The following is a 7,755-nucleotide window of genomic DNA, read 5'->3' as shown; positions in this document are numbered from 1 at the left end:
ATGAGATTTAACTTTGGCTTCCACTCAGAGTTACCAGTTCTTTTCTATTCCTTTAGCACTTCACCCAAATCTTAACCCCGCTACAAGTAAAGCAATGAATATGATGCTTCCTGTGTTTTAATTACTACTTTTCAATCTCTAACCCTCAAACTGAGCAATCTTTCTGCTGGATTACTTTTCTAATAAATATATCTAGTTCTTTGTCAGTAAGCATATATTTTCACAGCAATGCTGAATAATCACTAATGCCAACTTTCCTGGAGAAGGATCAAAATTATGTCCTCCAAATAACACAAATCATCAGTGCTTCAAAGCCAGGATGTGTTGACTTTCTACCAACAAGTTGCTTTATGTGTCTTTTGAAATACTTCCTGTTCCTTAAATCAAATATTAGCACAACACCAAGTTATGTCAGCCCCAGCAAATCCCTAAGATGAAACAAAAAGCATAGTTGTTTGCAGAACCTTCAAAACACATAAACCAAATATTGTGGCTGAGATTGTTCAAAGGAGGATGAAGGAAAGAATCACTGATGTGGAAGCAGCTGGATACATTGTGTACAGAAGGTCGTCATCTATGTATTATAGTCCTTTAAATAATAATATTTCTCCTTCAGGAGCTGACCAGTCATGTGTAGTTCCCAAAAGTATTTTCTGTAATTATTCTTTACTGCATGCTGGAAAATAGTTGGAGTCATTGGATAGGCTGTGGTCATCTGATTTTTATCAATGTGCAAAGAATATTTCATACTATGATCACGGTTTATCTTAAAAATGCAGTGTATAAAATTACATTAGATTTCATCTTTTATTACTCTGTTTATAAAAAGAAATCTTGAACTCCTTAATGTTGCTATAAATGTTGTCAAGTAAAATTAGGTTTTATCCTTAATTTTTACTGATAGCTGTCATAAACTGCATTTACAAAATGGGTTACATAACATGGAATTCTGAAAACTTTTGTGGGTATGAAAACTTTATTTTGGCAGTCCAACATTTTAGTCTTTAGCTCATTTATGTGAGCACTGAACTCCTTTTGCTGTCATGGCATTGTTTGCTATCATAGCTAAGGAATATTCAATCAGTCATTGCTGACTGCTCCAGCACATCTGTGTTTGCGTGTTCTGTCTCCCCGCATTAATGTTTTTTCCATTTTTTTTCCCAAAGAAATGTTATTTTGAAGCATTTGAAGTTTAAACCCATTCACATTTCTAATGTCTCTAGTTTTGCTCCCTGCTGTATTCGATTTCCTGTTTTCATCTGGGTGACATTTGCCATTTCTTCCCTTTTCCCTATATCATTAGTGAAGATACTAGAACTAGGACCAATTTATCTCTCTTGAGTAATATATTGCAGTAGTTGTGTTTGTGATATGTATATATGTGATGTCTTCTTCTCCCTTTTGGGGCCCACGGAATATAAGGCTCTCAAAAGAAAACACCTGGGGAATAATTTGTAATTTTTGAGCTGAGGAATGAGGATTTTAATAGCAGTTGACCGCATGTATTTGTAGTCAACATAGTGAATACCATCCAGAATATCTAGGGTGTTACAGATCCATTAAAAAAATCCACTCCTTGTTATTGTTATAGGCAAATGCATTCCTTCTTTAGAATATATATATATACCTTTTGGGCACATCCCATTGTTGTAAGTTATTTTAATACAGAGAAACATCAGCAACCAGCAGCAGCAAAATGGGATATTAAGGATCAGGTGATGACGAAAGCCTCGTCGCCTGATCTGTATAATTATAGGCTGATACCATAACATCAGAGAACAGTATTTTCACTAATGGACTGCAAACATTTAATTAAAAAGGTTTCAAATTAATATTTGTTTAATTCATGCTCATGAAGGAAGTCCATCACACTATAAAAGTGTCATCTCACTTCTCAGCTTTGTAAGGCAGCTCCTGGCAAGGCTTGGCTGGACCCTACAGATGTATTGAGCATTGTCAGGGTTAACAGTGAACCTGTACAAACAGTATTTTAGTTACCTCACTGACAGTGGCATTAGTGCATAGAACTGCGTATGTATATCGCACAGGTCCTACAGAGCCAGTAAACATCTGCTGAGCATCTGAAATGTAATCTAATGTGATTGATACCTCCTGAAAGATGAAAATATAATAGGTATGTATTATAGAAAGGATAGATGATTAAATTTTTTGTCACTGGTCAAAATGCTGAAATTTGGGACTTAAGGATGGGAAACGGAAATAGGTCATAGGTGAAGCCCTATGTGGAGGGGGCTTTGAGCAACCTGGTTTAGTGGAAGGTGTCCCTGCCCATGGCAAGGGGGTTGCAACTAGCCTTAAAGATCCCTTCTAACCCAAAGCATTCTGTGATTCTATAATTACATCTTTTTCTTAGAAATGATAAAAAATAGGAAAAGGGTACCGCATTGGAGATTGAAATGTACATGCACTGCATTTAACTAAGTTACTAAATCCAGACTTATATCGCTAACTTATTCCACATAATCTTCTAAATCTCATGAATAGAAAAGATGTTTCTCTATAGTTTACTACAAAATGGGCATGTATCCTTGAGGAAAAAAAAAAAAAAAAAAGGATAAAAACCTCAACCCTGAAGAGCGAATGTCTATTATTGGTTGTAAAGATATGATGTCTACAGTCTGGCCTGATGGGATGTGTCAGAAGAACTTTGTCTATTTATGAATTATTTCTGGAATGTCTCTAGCACAGCAGGCCTGTTGCTGAGGAGGAATGTAGGGGAGCTGTGTTCTCCCTGGTCAGTGTTTGCTCAAGGGCTTTGGTGCATGTGGTGTCTTTGTGCCAGGAACACTCATTCTGTATTTGAACCAGTTTTCTCTCGGCCTTGTAAAATGTTTGGTGGGAACGATTTATGTCAGTGCCAAGTCTGCAATGTCTCTCAGACAAGCACACAGCTGAGGAACTCATGGAGAGCTCTGAACAGCAGACAGTTTGGTTATGATTTTTGTCTGCTTTAGGTATAAGGTAGCTGTATTTTATTTTTGCTTGTTACCTTCAGATTTTTTTTTTTTCCACTTATTCCTTTTGGTTTTGCTTTTCCTTCCCCTGTCCTGGTTTGACTGGGATTGAATTATATTTTTTCTTCTTAGTAGCTGGTAAGTTAGTGTGGTTATTGCTGTGCTTTGGATTTAATATAATAATGTTGGTAACATGATGATGTTTTAGTTGTTGCTCCATAATGCTTATTCTAAATCAAGGATTTTTCAGTTTCCCATGCTCTGCCTGTGAGGAGGAAGACAAGAAGCTGTGAGACATCACATTCAGGACAGCTGACTCGAACTAGCCAAAGGGATATTCCATACCACAGCACATCATCTGAACCCGTGGTTTTTACCTTTTTCTGATTCTCTTCCTCATGCCACTGGGGCGAGGCAGGGAGTAAGAGAGCAGCTGTGTGGTACTTAGCTGTCAGCTGGGGTTGAATTACAACCATCCCAAAAAGAATTGCTGTTTTATTAGTATTCTTTTCTCCTCAAATGTCACTGTAAATCAGCCCTCCAGCTTCATTCCTTTTTTCTCTGGCTTCTTCCACAATATACTTTATAAATATAATAGTAATAATAACAACAAATTATCTCCTTTTCTCTCTTTAAAGCAGAAGCACTTGGTTTGATCACATTTTGGCAGCAAACAGTACAGCCTTTTCCATGCTGTTCTCCAAAATGCCACTGCTACTATTACCTTCCTCATCTCCCTTTCCACCAAACACTATACCTACATTACACCCCTGTTTCTGTCTGCTCTTCCTCCTGCTTTTTTTGCTTCTTTACATTCAGCTTTTTGTGATTTAGCCCCTAGTATTTCAGGCTCTGTGCCACCTACAGTAATACTTCTCTTAAAATTCAAATCTTCTATTGTGGCTTTAAAATCTTGAAAACCTTCTGGTGATTTCAGCAAGAAATGTCTGTACATACATGGTTGCAGTGCAAAATATGAAAAAGTTGCTATCACTTGTTAGTTGTCATGAGTTCTACTGAATAACCACCATCAAATTTTAAGAAAGATACATCTAGATCAGATGTACCATTTTTTTATCTCAACAAAGCAAAAGCCTGAAGAAAAGACAGCAACCCAGGATAACAAATAAAACCAATGGAATTGGAATAATTCATTAGAAAAAGAAATCCAATGCACATTTTGTATGAAAAGGGAAACAAAATAAAAAACAATGCTAGTTTCATTCTAAAATGTAATAAATGCAAAGAAAAAGTAGCATATAAAATTTAAATCGCAACATTCCTATGAAACTCCATAAAAATAACTTCCTGCAGTGCTCTGTATGTGTTACAAAAGATGGTCCACATCTCCCAGTCTGAGTCAGGTATTTGTTAGGCTGCTTTTGAGTGCTGATGTTTGGGTTTTAATTTTAATCCAGACTGCTGTTCTGGATGCACCACCCCAAATGTCTTTGTGGTTTCTTCAAAAGGAACTGCAGTTCCAACACCAGTAAGTACTGGCATAACACTGACTGAGAAATTCATCTGCATTTTTACTTCTTTTACCAGGCTTACTTTTACATTGGCTTCTGGGTTATAAAAACCCCACAGACTTACAAACCTACAGTTCTGTCTCTGGTTTTCATGTATGGACACAGCCTTGCCCTCTGACCAGCATTTGTGAGCAGGTGATGGATAGAAGAGGCAGACTGAAGTGATAGCCTGTAACTTCGTGTCATACATGTCCTTCCTCTACTTTCATTTAACTAGGTTCAGTGTGAAAATTCCACCACAACAAGGAGACCCATGGATAAATCTGCTTCATTGTATGCACAAGAGTTTGTCCAGTTTGTATGGGGGCCCAGCTGGTGCCTGCAATTTGAATATCCTTGCAAGGTTTGTAAACATCCAGATCTCTTTTCTGTTTGTTCCTGGGCACTGCCCAGCTTGATTTCATTAGGTAACTGCCAAGAGACAGGCACTGGTCTTCAGTCTTACGCATCTCTGATCTGGGGACTGGGATCACTGGACTGGCTGTGGATAGCGGCTGCCGTATAGTTTAGAGGCAGTAACTAGGTCTGTATATGCCCCTAACTTTTTTTTCTATTTCAGTTATGGCAGTAGTGCAGCTTCACCTAAAACACCTTTGCCTTTAATTAATGAACTGTCGCTTCTGGTTTATTGAGTTGAATCTGTTGATGAATAGGCCAAGGCTGCACTGGATTATAAGAGATGATTAACCACCGAAAAAAGGCAGCTGTGGGGGATTTTCCAGTTGCAGCATGCTCTGGAAGTTATAAACTATCTCAGAAAAGCTTCTGCTACTTAGGAATCACAGCATTGAATGTACCACAGACATGTTATTAGGTATTTACTTTCCACATTTTGTCTGGTTTCAAAGCTAAATGTAGTGGATTTAAGAGGAAAATGGCCTTATGGAGTGCTAGAAAGTAAGTGCTTGCATTGAATTAGCTAAAAGCAAAGGATCTTCTTCCTTGTTACTTTGCATTTGCGTGACTCTTTAGACCAATACCATCTTAAAGCAAACTGTATAAAATGCTACAGAACTAGGATACTAACATCCTTTCTGTGTTGATATAAATTATCCCTCAGTGCTAAAGGTAATGAAGTAACAACATATGAATTATAGATGGGAGAGGAATGGAAACCTGTTTTCGCTGTGTGTATTTTATTCAGGTCATATTACTGCTGCATCTGAGAATCTCCTGAGGTTGGTTGTATTCTCATAGTCTCTCTTAGGCAGGTTGTTTTTTTCCCCTGGTACAGGTGGAACCTGAGATACCATGAAGTTAAATGACTTTCCTGACATGACACAAACAGTCTGAAGCAAAACTGAGAGCTGAACTGAACTCATTTGCCTTTCAGTTCAGTGCTTCAATCAAAAAATAATCCTGTAAAATAAATTTGCCAGGAAGCCATGAAAACTGGAAGAAATACTGAGTGCTTTTTCTTGAAATTATCAAGACTATTGGAAAGTAGAAGAAGAAATCAGCTGGGCCAGCATGTGAATATCTTTTCATCTGCTGCTTTGCAGTCACAGCATTCCCATGGGTCACTAAGGTCCCGACCCACACTCTGCTGTGTGCATAAAATCCTACGCTCACATGCTTAATCAGGTAATTGAAAGTGCAAACAGGCAATTAAGTTAAAACTGATACCACTAGTAAGTGCATATCCAGGATCAGACTTATATTCCTGCATGCCCAAGGCTGACAGGTTGGTCTCTAGGAACATCTAGCTATATTACATACTAAAGCTGCTGCCACAGCTTTTGCCAACCTTTCCACTTTACAGCCTGTATTTGAACTTTATTTGAACTTTTGCTAAGAAAGCAAAAAGGTTGTACATTAAAAGCTGGCATGGAGATCCATGCCAAGATACTGTATCTGTTATATATGTAAATATTTGCATTTAAAGTGATCTTTTAGAACAATATCACTTTAAATAAATCATCGCTGGAAATGTTAAAGTCCAGGTTGAACAGGGTTTTGAGCAACCTGGTCTACTGGAAGGTGTCCCTGCTCGTGGCAGGGAGGTTGGAACTAGATGTGCTTTAAGGGCCCTTCCAACCCAAACCATTCTATGATTCTATGTTTAAAATACTCCCAAAATGAGATATTAATGTTTGTCTTCCTTGTGCTGCTATGATTCAGACATCAGTGATCAAACTAACGAAGTATTAACCCATGAAGTGTGAGTAGGATGGAAGCAGGAAACCTGTTTTCACTGCTGGTATTTACACAGCTTGCATTTTTGCTATTTCAAAGTTAAAATTATGACTAAAAATGGAAATCACAGATGTGTCATTTTTTATGTTGAAGGAAGGACCAAAAGTAAAAACGCTTTAAGTGCATAGCTGTTAGGAACAGCCTCAATCAATTACTTCTTTTAATGTATGAGGTAACAGGATATTTAAAGTGCCTTACAGCCATTTTAACAACTGTTATATATTTTACATAGTTTTGTGCATCCATTTGGAGAAAACGGAGCATAACACATCTCCAGGGTTTTTGTTTTCTAAAGCATAACCACAACTACAGGAAGTACAGAATTCAATCCCATAAGGTATGTCAGATATGCAAAATGAGGGTCTATCTATATATTTAACCTTGTTTAACACTTAGGATGGTCTACTGCTACAGTACGAGTATTTATTTAAATTGGGCTAGTCCAACCCCAGGACCAAGAGGACACCAGCAGCTTGTAAATAGCAGGTAGTAAACAGCAATTCTGGCAGCCCTGGGGAGATCCCCAGCTCCAGCAAGGTTGGCACTAGAAAGCAGCAAGGCAAGATCCATAACACGTATGTCAAACCTAACACAGATTTTTACTGCTGCAAGTAGTTGGCAAAAGCAGTGCAGCCGTTGACCTGTCTGAGTTTTGGAGATCTGGGCTGTACTTTGCCCACCCCTGCTCAGTTGTTTTGGTTTCTTTTTGTAAAAATTCTGCTTCCATACTCTGATCCAGGCTGACTTTGACCTTTAGACTACAATTTAGAGTGCCGGGGTTTCAGCTACAGCACACATTAAGTGAACAAACTGCCATTATAACCATTACACCAGCCATTTGTTTTCAAGCAATTCTTTCCACTTATTCTATCTTTCATTGAATATAGTTCAGCTGATCCCCTAAATCGGGCAGTCTTCTTTCCTCTCATGGCTATTTTCAGACTCCTGTTCACAGAGGAGGCCAGATTCCACCCAGATCTCACTACTTTGACAGATTGTTTCCAAGTGATGATTGCTGGCCAGTAGCAGGGCTTGAAGAAGAAGCTGTGCCC

The sequence above is a fragment of the Lathamus discolor genome, chromosome 3 (genome assembly GCF_037157495.1).
Source record: "Lathamus discolor isolate bLatDis1 chromosome 3, bLatDis1.hap1, whole genome shotgun sequence".
Lineage (NCBI taxonomy): Eukaryota > Metazoa > Chordata > Aves > Psittaciformes > Psittacidae > Lathamus > Lathamus discolor.
Note: the sequence above shows the minus strand (reverse complement) of the source record.